Here is a 13,899-nt window from a genome sequence, read left to right on the forward strand (position 1 = left end):
TGAGAGAGAGAGAAAGAGGAGGCTGTGTGTGTGTGAGAGAGAGAAAGAGGAGGCTGTGTGTGTGAGAGAGAGAAAGAGGAGGCTGTGTGTGTGAGAGAGAGAAAGAGGAGGCTGTGTGTGTGTGAGAGAGAGAAAGAGGAGGCTGTGTGTGTGTGAGAGAGAGAGAAAGAGGAGGCTGTGTGTGTGTGAGTGAGAGAAAGAGGAGGCTGTGTGTGTGTGAGAGAGAGAAAGAGGAGGCTGTGTGTGTGAGAGAGAGAAAGAGGAGGCTGTGTGTGTGTGTGAGAGAGAAAGAGGAGGCTGTGTGTGTGTGAGAGAGAGAGGAGGCTGTGTGTGTGTGTGAGAGAGAAAGAGGAGGCTGTGTGTGTGTGTGAGAGAGAAAGAGGAGGCTGTGTGTGTGTGAGAGAGAGAGGAGGCTGTGTGTGTGTGTGTGAGAGAGAAAGAGGAGGCTGTGTGTGTGTGTGAGAGAGAAACAGGAGGCTGTGTGTGTGTGAGAGAGAGAAAGAGGAGGCTGTGTGTGTGTGTGTGAGAGAGCTGGTATGTTTGCGTGTGTAAGAGAGGGAGGTGAGGGACTGGAGTCTGTGTGTGTGAAATAGAGAAATTGTCAGAGTGTACGTGTCTGTGAGATAGAGTGGAGTCAGTGTGAATGTCTGTGTGTGAGAGAGAGACAAGAGTTGTAATGTGTGTGTGAGTGAGAGTGTGAATGTGTGTGAGATAGAGGAGAGCTGGTATCTTTATGTGTGTGTGTGTGTGTGTGTGTGTGAGAGAGGAGTGAGATTGGGATCAGTTTGTGAGCAGACATGTGTGAGAGAAACACTGTGTGTGTGTGTGATAGAGAGGTGAGCGCATGTATGTGTCAGAATGAGGGATGTGAGTGAGAGGGATTCAGTGTGTATGGCTGTGTGTGTGTGTGTGGAATAAAGAAAGAGGTGTGTCTGTGTGAGAGAGAGATGACAGAGTGAGTGTGGGGGGGGCCAGTCCGTGCTGCGCGCCGGGTTGGGTAGGGACACTGGGGATCAGCTTGTTAGTGTGTGTCTGTTTGTGTGTGAGCAAGGAGGAGAGTCTTTCTTTATATCACACACACACCCCTATACACAGAATCTCTCCCCCCTCTCTCACTCACACCCATCATTCTGACTCACACATGGAAGCACTCAACTCTCTATCGCACACCCACACACTTTGTTTCTCTCACACATGTACGCTCACACACTGATTCCAATCTCTCTCTCCTCTCTCACACACAGAGATATCAGCTCTACTCTGTCTCTCACACACACACTCTCCTTTCACACTCTCGATCACACACATTGCAACTCTTGTCTCTCTCACACACACATTCACAGTTTGTGTGTGTAAGAGGAGAGTGTGGTGTGTGAGAGACAGTATGGAGCGCTGTGTTTGTGTGTGTGAGAGAGGAGTCTGTGTGTGAGCCTGTATGTGTGAGCGAAACAAGATGTGTGTGTGAAAGAATGAAAGAGGAGTGTATGTGTGTGAGTGTGTGTGTGAGAGAGAGAGAGATAGTGTGGAGTGTGTGTATGTGAGAGAGAGTACTGTGTCAATTTTTGGCATGTGTGTGTAAATGTAAGATAGGGAGGGAAGTGTGTGTGTCTGTGTCTGCGCATGCGTGCATATTTGTGTGAGAGAGAAAGAGGAGGGTGTGTGTGTGAGAGAGCTGGTATGTTTGCGTCTGGGAGAGAGAGTGTTGAGGGACTGGAGTCAGTGTGAGAGAGTGTGTGTGTGTGAGAGAGAGTGTGTCTGAGAAAGAGTGTGCGTGTGAGGTAGAGCGTGTGAGAGAGAGAGTATGTGTGTGTGCGTGTGACAGAGAGTGTGTGCATGTGAGCGAGAGAGTGTGCGCGAGAGAGAGTGTGCGTGAGAGAGAGTGCGCGTGAGAGTGTGTGTGTGTGTGCGTGTGAGTTTGTCTGAAAGAGTGTGTGGGAGAGAGTGTGTGTGTGTGACAGTGTGGGCGTAAGAGAGTGTGTGCCTGAGAGTGTGCTTGATTGTGTGTGTGTGAGTGTGCATGTGTGAGAGGGAGTGCGTGTGAGAGGGAGTGCGTGTGAGAGGGAGTGCGTGTGAGAGGGAGTGCGTGTGAGAGGGAGTGTGTGTGAGAGGGAGTGCGTGTGAGTGTGAGAGTGATGTGTGTGCATGTGACAGAGTGTCCACGTGTGAGTGTGTGTGTGTGCGAGAGAGTGTGTGAGAGTGTGAGAGAGAGTGTGTGAGTGTGAGAGTGTGAGAGAAAGTGTGTGCGACAGAGGGTGTGTGCAAGACTGTGCGAGAGAGAGTGTGTGCCAGAGAGCGTGTGTGTGAGAGAGTATGTGAGTGTGAGAGTGTGTGTGCATGAGAGAGCGTGTGTGTGTGCGAGAGAGTGTGTGTGTGTGTGCGAGAGAATGTGTGAGAGTGCGAATGGTCATCATTATTTATTACTCATGTTTTAACATTATCAATTTATTGCTTCAAAATTGTGTTCATTGCTCAGCAAGATGTTTCTGTTTATATCTGAGCTTTATTTTTGAACTCATGTTTAATGTTGTGCCAATCTTTTTCTTTCCAATATCTGTTCATCGGCCCGTTGAGTGAGAAAATAACTGAACCTGGCTCTACACAAGAAGGTTGGAGCAGCCGGTAACCACTGGACCAGAGGAGGAGATTGCAGGTCTCTCACCTTCCTTTCTCAGACGGGCTGGAACAGAGATAATGAAGACACAGAAACATACGCTGACCATCCACCAGAGGAGCTTCTAGATCTTGGCTGGCTCTTTGCTGACAGAGTTTATGAGAAGGAAGTTGTTGCAGAAACAAGTGATCCGCTGGAAGAGGAGCTCCTGGTTCTTTGTCTCAACTGTCAACGCAGACGCAATCTCTCTGGTCTTGAGGAGTTTGCTCCAATTGCTGAAGGAGTCATGGGAAAGATCAGCGGCCAGATGGCAGCAGTGGCCAGAAGCTGCTGTCCCGCTCCACCAAGGTGTTTGTGCCCCAGGAAAAGGACAAGTGAAGGCAAATGTCCACAACTGGCGGCAAGAGAGCAAGAGCACTGTTGGAGATTGAAGACTCGGGGGACAGTGACCCCCGGGGGGTGGTGGAGGGGGTGGAGGGGAGAGGAGCTGGACACAAACTACAAAATACAGGAGGGAGGGGAGTTACATTCGTATTATCTGTGATTTTCATTTACAATTAGCTTGATTCTGTTGTCTGGTCTGCGCTAGTTTTAAGTTAAATCTGTTCCACGTGACGTGTTTTATATGCGATTGAGTCTTGTAAATAAAAGGTTAATCCTGCTGCTCAGTAATTGGTGCGAATATTCCTCTTTTTACAACCTGTATAACTGTATTTATTCACAATTAAGTGCTGTTAAAGCCAGTTAATAATCAGATTCATGTGTGTTTTCTCGTGAAGTTTTATTAAATCAGTCTATATTTCAACAATTGCCGACCTAAATTCCCAATGGAATTTCACAATTCACTCCCTTTCATTTGAGTTGTTAGATTCACTCAACCTGTGATGTGAGACATGCAACTCCGCCTGGGAGTTCACTCCCTCCCGCTGCAGCTTGACAGACATGTTCATCGTTATGGTGGGGAATGCGGAATAGTCTGTATTTTGTCGAGTGTTAGCCGAGGTTCATGACACCAGACGACAATTTCATGGTCACCTTACACAACGTAGGTTCCGGAATAATGACCATGAAATCGCCGTCTCGTGATAAAAGCAAACTATTTGGTCCAATACAAACCTCACTCCCCAACCTCTCTATCCCCCTCCCCAGCAACTACCTGAAGCTAAATTAATGTCACAACATTACTGCCATCTTTTACCCAAAACCTAGCTTCAGACCGTGTCCCTCTATATTTAACCAGCCCGTCTCTGACATCTCCTCCAGTCACACAACCCTGTGAGATGTCTGCACCGCTCTAATTGTGGCATCATGAGCGTTCCACATGCAACATGACTTGCATCGATAAACTCTCATCTCCAACATTTCAATTGAAGTTTCAAAGCTCAATGTCTTTGAAGCCGAATGGTCCAGATTGCCATGGCCTTCAATGTGAACAGGTTGTTTGTGATGTGACTACAGAGGTTGCCTAGGAAACAATGACTGAACACAGGGGGTGAATGTGAGAAGCTGAAGTTTCCACTTGAAGACATTCCCAGTGTCTCTGAGCAGCTGAACTGGGGAAGCCTTTGGGCAGAGACTGTGCTGCTGCTATTGCCCTTCCCGGCCACCAGGCGTCGCTGTAACGCTCCCGGGGGCTGCCTGTGCGCATGTGCGGGACGGGAATGCTCCCAGAGGTCAGCGCGCGGGACGCCGCCGCATCGATGCCGTCTCCCCTGGCAACCGCAAGATGGTCGCCGCCGCCGCCTCCCTTGGCAAGGGAATATGGCCGCTGGCCGTCTCCCTTGGCAACGCAAAATGGCCGCCGTCGGTGGGGGTGTCATTGCGGCGCGTGCGCAGTGAGGTCTGTCTGCAGCCATTGTCCAGGTTGCCCCCAGTGGATGGGGTTGGGATTGTGCAGCAGATGGAGCAACAATCCCAGTTTCAATAGGGGGACAGAAGCTGCAATGCTGCCCCCTGTTGGTCACTTCTCCCAGTCTCAGCATTGCAGAGTGTTTAAACAAGAGTGCATTGTCACAGCAGCACCTTGACCTTCAGTTTCAGTTTATTTATTAGTGTCAGAAGTAGGCTTACATTAACACTGCAATGAAGTTACTGTGAGAATCCCCTAGTCCCCACACTCCGGCGCCTGTTCGGGTTACACTGAGGGAGAATTTAGCACGGCCAATGCACCCTAACCAGCACATCTTTCAGACTGTGGGAGGAAACCGGAGCACCCGGAGGAAACCCACGCAGACACGGGGAGGGGACAGCCCGGGGAAAAGCTCCATTCCAACTGTCCCTGGAGTGTCAGATTAACCTGGGTCACTCACGCACCCCCGGCTAAGACTCACCTCCCTCAGACAGTGAGACCCTCCTGTATCACTCACCTTACTGTAGTCAGATACCCTCAGACTCAGCACTGGGCCCTGGGCGTGTTCTTTAAATGCTGCGATCTATCATGGAGGAAAGAGTTGGGAGGATTTTGATTTGATTTGATTTATTATTGTTGCGTGTATTGGGATACAGTGAAAAGTATTGTTTCTTGTATGCTGTACAGACAAAACATACCGTTCATAGAGTACATCGGGGAGAAGTAAAAGAGAGGGTGCAGAATGTAGTGTTGCAGTCATAGGTAGGGTGTAGAGAAAGATAAATCTAATATGTAGCAGGTCCATTCAAAAGTCTGAGGGCAGCAGGGAAGTTCTTGAGTCGGTTGGTACGTGATCTCAGACTTTGTATCTTTTTCCTGACGGAAGAAGGTGGAAGAGAGAATGTGTGCATGAGGTCCTTAATTATGCCGGCTGCTTTTCTAAGGCCGCGGGAAGTGTAGACAGAGTCAATGAATGGGAGGCTCGTCTGCGTGATGGACGGGGCTACATTCACGACCTTTTGTAATTTCTTGCAGTCTTGGACAGAGCAGAAACCAGACCAAGCCGTGACACAGAAAGAATGCTTTCTATGGTGCATCTGTAGAAGTTGGTGAGAGTCGTAGCTGACATGCCCAATTTCCTTAGCCTTCTGAAGAAGTAGACGTGTTGGTGGGCTTTCTCAATTATAGTGTCGGCATGGGGGGACCAGGACAGGTTGTTGGTGATCTGGACACCTAGAAACTTGAAGTTGAGACCCAAATGACAAGTTGTCACAGTGTCATAGATGTTTACAGCATGGAAACAGGCCCTTTGGCCCAACTTGTCATGCTGCCCTTTTTCTTTTAACCCCTAAGCTAGACCCAATTCCCCACATTTGGCCCATATCCCTCTACATCTATCTTACCCATGTAACTGTCTAAACGTTTTTTAAAGATAAAATTGTGTCCGTCTCTACTACTACCTCTGGCAGCTTGTTCCAGACGCTCATCACTCTCTGTGTGAAAAGATTGCCCCTCTGGACACTTTTGTATATCCCCCCTCTCACCTTCAACCCTCTAGTTTTAGACTCCCCTACCTTTGGGAAAAGATATTGACTATCTATTGTGTGTCAACCATAGAATAGCCACAGAATGAAGGAGGCCATTCAGCCGACTTCAGCTGGTGTCAACTCTCTGCTAGAGCAATCGAGCCAGTCCCACTGCTCCACCTTGTCCTTGGAGCCCTGCAAATCTTTTCCCATCAGCTTCCCATCCCATTTCCTCCGGAAAAACAGCGAGGAGCAGAGAGAGGAAAGAGGGACTTGGGGAATGGAAGGTTTCATCTGATGTTCTTGTTGGCAGATGCTCTGTGGCGGATAAAGCTGGCAGCCTCCTCCAGAAAGCAGCACAGAGTGAATGGAAGGGGCAGAATGTGAGTGAGATGAGACACGAGAGAGAGAGAGAGAGAGAGGGCTGAAAGCTTTCTGTTTGTCAGCAAGAAGCACAATGGTGGCCCTGTGTCCTTCAGGGAGCGGCCCAGGCCTCGCTCAAAGCCTGCCCTGTCCTCACACTCACTGGGAGACGGCCATTTCTAACATGTTGTCCATGTTTCTGAGCTGACAGTGAGACAAACACAACAACAGCAGCCACTGTCCGGACAAGTCCTCACGGAGAATGAAATGTCCAAAGCCACTTCAAAGGAAGATTGCGCGGCAGGATTTGTCCCCGAGCTGTGGAGGGAGAGATTTGGATGGATGACCAGAAGCTGGGTCAGTGAGGTTGTGTTTTAGCAATGGAGGTCGAGAGAACAGAAAAGGCCCTTCGGCCCATTGCATCTGTGCCGGTCAAAGACAAATCACCCAACTTGGCTCACGGCCTGGTAAGCCTTGGCATTGCAAATGCATAGCTAAGCACTTCTTAAACGTTCTGAGGGTCTCTGCCTCCACCACCCTTTCAGGCAGAGAGTTCCAGACTCCCACCACCCTCTGGGTGAAAAAGGTTTTCCTCACATCCCCTGTAAACCTCCTGCCCCTTACCCTAAATCTATACCCCCTGGTCATTGATCCCACCACCAAGGGGAAAGCTTTCTCCCCGTCTACTCTATCGATGTCCCTCATAATCTTATCCACCTCCATCATGTTCCCCCTCAGCCTCCTCTGCTCCACGGAAAACAACCCCAGGGTGGATTCTTATCACCGTTCAGGCCGGCAGGATTTTCCCATCCCACTGCAGTGAAAGGAGATTTGGCTGGTCACCAGGTTCTCCGACCTCGCTGAGCGGGAGTGTGGCGTCAACAGGTGGTAAGATCACACCCTCAGTCTATAAAATCTCTCTTCAGTTCGAGTGGCGGCACGGTAGCACAGTGGTTAGCACTGCTGCCTCACAGCGCCAGGGACCCGCGTTCAATTCCAGCCTCGGGTTACTGTCTGTGTGGAGTTTGCACATTCTCCCCGTGTCTGCGTGGGTTTCCTCCGGGTGCATTGTCCATGCAAAATTGCCCTGAGGGTCCCACGATGTATAGGTTAGGGGGATTAGCGGGAACATACGTGGGGTTACGGGGTAAGCCTGGGTAAGAGTCCGTGCAGATTTGATGGGTCGAATGGCCTCATTCTGGACTGTAGGGGTTCTATGATTCTATGAACTAAAACTCTCCAGGCCAGGCAACATCCTGGTGAATCTCCTCTGCACCTTTTCCAGTGCTATCACATCCCTCCGATCCTGTGCATTCCACAACTGCACAATGTTTCGATGAGGGGCGGCACAGTGGTTAGCGCTGCTGCCTCACAGCGCCAGGGACCCGGGTTTGATTCCTGGCTTGGGTCACTGTCAGTGTGGAGTTTGTACATTCTCCCCGTGTCTGCGTGGGTTTCCACCGGGTGCTGCGGTTTCCTCCCACAGTTCGAAAGACGCGCTGGTTAGGTGTATCAGCCATGCTAAATTCTCCCCAAGTTGCCCAAACAGGCACCAGAGCATGGCGACTACGGATTTTCCACAGTAACTTCATTGCAGTGTTAATGTAACCCTACTTGTGACACTAATAAACAAACTTTTAAACCTGATACTCGATTCCCCCATGTTGGCCTTGTTCTGTGATAATTAATGCGGATGTTTAGATTATTCAATAGTTCTTTAAGGACAGCAGGCACAGGGAAAAAAAAACATGTGGCTCTTTACACAACAGATATATTTCAAGGGGACACTGCAGCCAGCTGTATCTGAGTGGGCAGTAATCTTCCCTCAGAATCAGACAGATTGTGGGTTCAGCTCAGAGCCTCAAATACTAGGCCCTTAGCATCGATCAGAGACTCCGAACACAGCATGATGGGAGAGGGGACAAAGGAAAGTGGTGTTGAATTTGTGAGCCTTGTTTTGTGGAAAGCTTTAGTGTTTGGTCAGAATGTTAATTTTTGAGTGGACCTACCATACATTAAGCTGATCTTTCTCTATACCCTATCGGTAACTGCAACACTGTATTCTGCACGCTCTCCTCTCCTTCTCCCGAATGGACTCTATGAATGGTATGTTTTGTCTGTGTAGCGTGCAAGAAACAATACTTTTCACCGCGTCCCAATACATGGGATAGGGCGACATGGTGGACAGTGTTTAGCACTGCTGCCTCACAGCACCAGGATTCAATTCTCGGTTGGGAGTTGAGTTTGCACATTCTCCCTGTGTCTGCATGGGTTTCCTCCGGGTGTCCCGGTTTCCTTCCACAGTCCAAAGATGTGCAGATTAGGTGGAATCTGAGACGCTACAGAAGCAGGGTAAAGATTTGAAAATGAAGTGTTTCTCACCCACTTTTAAAAGACAATCCACATTCGCACCAGTCACATTTCACACACTCTGCTCAGTCCTGTGTTGGGGGGTGTTTAGTGCGGGATCAGTGTTTGCTTTTCTCAAACTGCAGTGATATTCCCAACTTATCAAGGGCAAGAGGTTTCAGTGTTTAAACATGTAAACATTACAAAACTAAACCAGACAGAAAGTGATGAGGCCTCACACCTTCAATGTAGTCATCTTCGCTCAGAGCCTGAAATACTAGGCCCTTAGCATCGAGACACACAGAGACAGAGAAACACAGAGACAGATACAGAGAGACACACACAGATACATAGAGAGATATACACACAGAGGCAGAGAGAGAGACACAGATCCAGAGAAGTACAGAGACAGAGAGACACACAGATACACAGAGAGATAGAGACAGAGAGACACACACATAAACACACTAACAGAGAAATACAGAAAGAGAGTTTGGCAAAGTCAGATTTAATTTTCCATTCAATATTTATTTAAAAATTCAGAGAATATTTTACAGGAAAATTGATTTTAAAGTTAACAAAAGTGAATCTGACCTTTGAGCTTCACAATGAGATCTGAACCCCTACGCTCTGAGCTGCCCAATATCTGTACAGCTGTACCAGACACCAGAAAGAGAAAACCAGAGCTCAACATCACGGGAAATGAACAATTGTGAATCAGGAACGAGAAAAGTTATTAATTGATACCTGAGATTTAAACTACAGGAAAACTATTAACTACAATTACATTACAACAAAAGTTACCTTCTACATTTCACACTGAAAACTGAACTACCGCCCACAATTGTCTCAGTGACAGATTCAGAATGATAAACTGAGAGAATTTCACTGTTGGAGTCACCGACAGCAGATATTGTATTTGTGTCAATCAGGAATCTTAATAATCAGCTGAGGGAAATCTACAACGTCCAAAATTCAACCCATCACTTGATCTGTAAAAGAAAGATACAATAATGAAGCAGATGTTTATGATGCGGGACATTAATGTTAGAGTTTTTAATCAATGAATCATTTAGAGATTTTTCAAATCCCTTCTGTTTGACAATCCACTCTGACACCAGTCACATTTCACACTCTCTGCTCAGTCCTGTGTTGGGGGGGGCGGTGTTTAGTGTGGGATCAGTGTTTGCTTTTCTCAAACTGCAGTGATATTCCCAACAAGGGCAAGAGGTTTCAGTGTTTAAAAATGTAAAGATTTCAGAACAAAACCAGACAGAGAGTGATGAGGCCTCACACCTTCAATGTAGTGATTCCCCCAATCTTTCCTTTTGTAAATTGCTTCCTTCGTCTGTCTGAAGTATTGGAGACGTCGACATCACTGAAACAATACAATCTCTCGGGACAATCACTGTAAACAGCTTCTGGAAACAAATTAACACTTTAATCACCCAAAAAGCTGAATGTCCATTCAAACATCTCCCTCCCCATATCCTTGTGAATGCAAAGATAACTCCCATTTCCCCAAAGCAGGAAGATGTGAAATGGAAACATCTTCAGCTTTTTACACACTGCACTTTTCCACGGACCAAAATGTTTCAAAACATTTGCTGAAGTTTTGTTTTAAACTCTTTATCAATGTCCTTCCAGGTTTAGTGTGAAGGTTTGTGTTTCACACTGAGCCCCTCTCAGTCTCCACACGGAGCTTGTGTGTGTTGCTGATGCTCCTGTCATTTTGGATGGATACTGTGTGAAGCTGCATTCTCTCCCAGTGAGTTTCTGATCTACTTCACTCTCTCTGCGGCTGGAGCAATGTCCAGCAGGCAGCAGAGGATGGCAGTGTATCACTGTCAGCACAATAGACAAACAGCCTTTAGCAAGAGAGGCTTTGACCCTTTTTCAAACCAAATCCCCAATTTGATGTTTCCAGCTGCGCTGTTTACAATGCTGCTGAATATTGTGTGTCTTTGGTAAACTGGGATGTGTAGCATTCAGTCACATTAAGTGGTGAATAAATACGTCAACACTGTGTATATCTTTCTGTGTGTGTGTGTCAGCGTGCATGTGTGTCAATGTATTTAAATCTCAAAGGAAAATAGGAGCAGGTGTAGGCCATTTGGCCCATCGATCCTGCGCCAGCATTCAAACAGATCATGGGGCACGTACGCACACAAAACACGCACACACCAACACACACACACACAAAGCACGCACACACAAACACACATAAAACACGCACAAAAAGCACACACACAAACACAATAAACACACACACACAAACACACACACACACATCAAAAACACAGCACTGCTGCCTCACAGCGCCAGGGACTCAGGTTCGGTCCCCGCTTTGGGTCACTGTCTGTGCGGAGTTTGCACGTTCTCCCCGTGTCTGCGTGGGTTTCCTCCGGGTGCTCCGGTTTCCTCCCACAGTCTGAAAGACGTTCTGGTTAGGGTGCATTGGCCGTGCTAAATTGTCCCTCCGCGTCAGGGAGACTAGCTCGGGTAAATGCATGGGGTTATGGAGATGGGGCCTGAGTGGGATTGTGGTCGGTGCAGACTCAATGGGCCAAATGGCCTCCTTCTGCACTGTAGGAGTCTAGGATTCTATGAAAACACACAGAAACAGATATTCTCACCCAGTAACACTCACACGCACACAGTAATAAACACACACGGAAACATGTCCACGCACACACACACACACACGCAAACACACACACACACACGCATGCACACACACACACACACAAATGCAAACACACACACACGCAAACACACACACACACGCATGCACACAAACACACACACACAAATAAACACACACACACACAGATTCCTATTTTATTTCACACAATCGATTTGCGTCTTGAACATGCTGAATGATTGGGCTTCCACATCCCCCTGGGATAGAAAATTCCAAAGATTCACCACCCTCTGAGTGAAGAAATTCCTCCTCATCTCAGTCTTCAATGGTCTGCCCCTGATTCTGAGATTGTGTCCCCTGGTTCTAGTCTCACCAGCCAGGGGAAACATCCAATCTACATCCACCCTGTCACACCCTGTAAGAATTTTAAGTCTGTTTCAATGGGGTCGCCTCTCATTCTTCAAGGGTTCAAGGCCGACCTCCGGACTTGATGGCCATGGAAGGTGTGCTCATAACGGGGCCAAACAGCTGGATTATCAAACAGTAAATCCTGCCGGGATCATGTATCCGTAAACTCTGCCCGAAACCTCTCTCAGTTATTACAATCTGGGCCTGGTATCAGTAAACTCTGCCCGAAACCTCTCTCAGTTATTACAATCTGGGACTTGTATCAGTAAACTCTGCCCGAAACCTCTCAGTTATTACAATCTGGGCCTGGAATCAGTAATTTCTGCCCAAAACCTCTCTCAGTTATTACAATCTGGACCTGGTATCAGTAATCTCTGACAAAAACCTCTCTCAGTTATTACAATCTGGGCCTTGTATCAGTAATCTCTGCCCGAAACCGCTCCTCGGTTATTACAATATGGGCCTTGTATCAGTAATCTCTGCCCTAAACCTCTCTCAGTTATTACAATCTGGACCTTGTATCAGTAATCTCTGCCCGAAACCTCTCTCAGTTATTACAATCTGGGACTTGTACCAGTAATCTCTGCCCTAAACCTCTCTCAGTTATTACAATCTGGGCCTGGTATCAGTAATCTCTGCCCTAAACCTCTCTCAGTTATTACATTCTGGGACTTGTATCAGTAATCTCTGCCCTACACCTCTTCAAGTTATTACAATCTGGGCCTTGTGTCAGTAAGCTCTGCCCTAAACCTCTCTCAGTTATTACAATCTGGGCCTGGTATCAGTAATCTCTGCCCTAAACCTCTCTCAGTTATTACAATCTGGAACTTGTATCAATAATCTCTGCCCAAAACCTCTCTCAGTTATTACAGTCTGGGGCTTGTATCAGTAATCTCTGCCCTAAACCTCTCTCAGTTATTACAATCTGGGCCTTGTATCAGTAATCTCTGCCCTAAACCTCTCTCAGTTATTACAATCTGGGCCTTGTATCAATAATCTCTGCCCGAAACCTCTCTCAGTTATTACAGTCTGGGGCTTGTATCAGTAATCTCTGCCCGAAACCTCTCTCAGTTATTACAATCTGGGGCTTGTATCAATAATCTCTGCCCAAAACCTCTCTCAATTATTACAATCTGGGGCTTGTATCAGTAATCTCTGCCCTAAACCTCTCTCAGTTATTACAATCTGGGCCTTGTATCAATAATCTCTGCCCAAAACCTCTCTCAGTTATTACAATCTGGGCCTGGTATCAGTAATCTCTGCCCTAAACCTCTCTCAGTTACTACAATTTGGGCGTTGTGTCAGTATAATCTGCCATAAACATCTCTCAGTTATTACATTATGGGACTTGTATCAGTAATCTCTGCCGAAAACCTCTCTCAGTTATTACAATCTGGGCCTTGTATCAGTAATCTCTGCCCTACACCTCTTCAAGTTATTACAATCTGGGCCTTGTGTCAGTAAACTCTGCCCTAAACCTCTCTCAGTTATTACAATCTGGGCCTTGTATCAATAATCTCTGCCCTAAACCTCTCTGTTATTACAATCTGGGCCTGGTATCAGTAATCTCTGCCCGAAACCTCTCTCAGTTATTACAATCTGGGACTTGTATCAGTAATCTCTGCCCTAAACCTCTCTCAGTTATTACAATCTGGGTCTTGTATCAGTAATCTCTGCCCTAAACCTCTCTCAGTTATTACAATCTGGGACTTGTATCAGTAATCTCTGCCCTAAACCTCTCTCAGTTATTACAATCTGGGTCTTGTATCAGTAATCTCTGCCCGAAACCTCTCTCAGTTATTACAATCTGGGACTTGTATCAGTAATCTCTGCCCTAAACCTCTCTCAGTTATTACAATCTGGGTCTTGTATCAGTAATCTCTGCCCTAAACCTCTCTCAGTTATTACAATCTGGGCCTTGTATCAGTAATCTCTGCCCTAAACCTCTCTCAGTTATTACAATCTGGGCCTGGTATCAGTAATCTCTGCCTGAAACCTCTCTCAGTTATTACAATCTGGGCGCTGTATCAGTAATCTCTGCCCTACAACTCTCTCAGTTATTACAATCTGGGCCTTCTGTCAGTAAGCTCTGCCCTAAACCTCTCTCAGTTATTACAATCTGGGCCTGGTATCAGTAATCTCTGCCCTA

General features: G+C 47.1%; 2 protein-coding genes across 2 annotated transcripts in view; both read left to right on the plus strand.

Annotated features, from left to right (window-relative positions):
* The window catches only part of LOC144483458 (NACHT, LRR and PYD domains-containing protein 3-like), a 49,876-nt gene extending 39,604 nt beyond the window's left edge, over positions 1-10,272 (plus strand). The window contains exon 6 of the mRNA XM_078202150.1: positions 10,256-10,272. The gene's annotated coding sequence lies outside the window, so the exon portion shown is untranslated. The remainder of the gene's footprint in view (positions 1-10,255) is intronic.
* The window catches only part of LOC144483448 (NACHT, LRR and PYD domains-containing protein 3-like), a 396,724-nt gene that overhangs the window by 60,962 nt on the left and 321,863 nt on the right, over positions 1-13,899 (plus strand). The gene's annotated exons all lie outside the window — the stretch shown is intronic.

Source organism: Mustelus asterias, unplaced genomic scaffold (assembly GCF_964213995.1).
Source record: "Mustelus asterias unplaced genomic scaffold, sMusAst1.hap1.1 HAP1_SCAFFOLD_69, whole genome shotgun sequence".
Lineage (NCBI taxonomy): Eukaryota > Metazoa > Chordata > Chondrichthyes > Carcharhiniformes > Triakidae > Mustelus > Mustelus asterias.